The following is a 338-nucleotide window of genomic DNA, read 5'->3' on the forward strand; positions in this document are numbered from 1 at the left end:
TTTTCTTGTTACTATCATTTCTATAATAAATATATTAGACTAAAAACAAAAGTAAGTGGAGCCATATGTTAGCTTAATGATCAGTTCTTTCAAAGGTAGTTTGAGATATAATTTTTTTTAAAGGTAAAAATCTAAATTCCATTAAGCAAAGATTGCAATGCTATGTTAAGTCTACACTAAGTTGGTTAGATTTTTAGCACAAAAAACACGTTGCCAATCACAACCACATCTCAAAAATCAAAATTAATGACAAGGCTCTTTAGAAATAAACCAACTCCCTTATACACAACAAATTATACAGAACTAGTGGAGACTAACAAAATATCTATAACTCAACC

The sequence above is a fragment of the Theobroma umbraticum genome, unplaced genomic scaffold, assembly GCF_002168275.2.
Source record: "Theobroma umbraticum cultivar Fairchild unplaced genomic scaffold, ASM216827v3 scaffold_147.0, whole genome shotgun sequence".
Taxonomy (NCBI): Eukaryota; Viridiplantae; Streptophyta; class Magnoliopsida; order Malvales; family Malvaceae; genus Theobroma; species Theobroma umbraticum.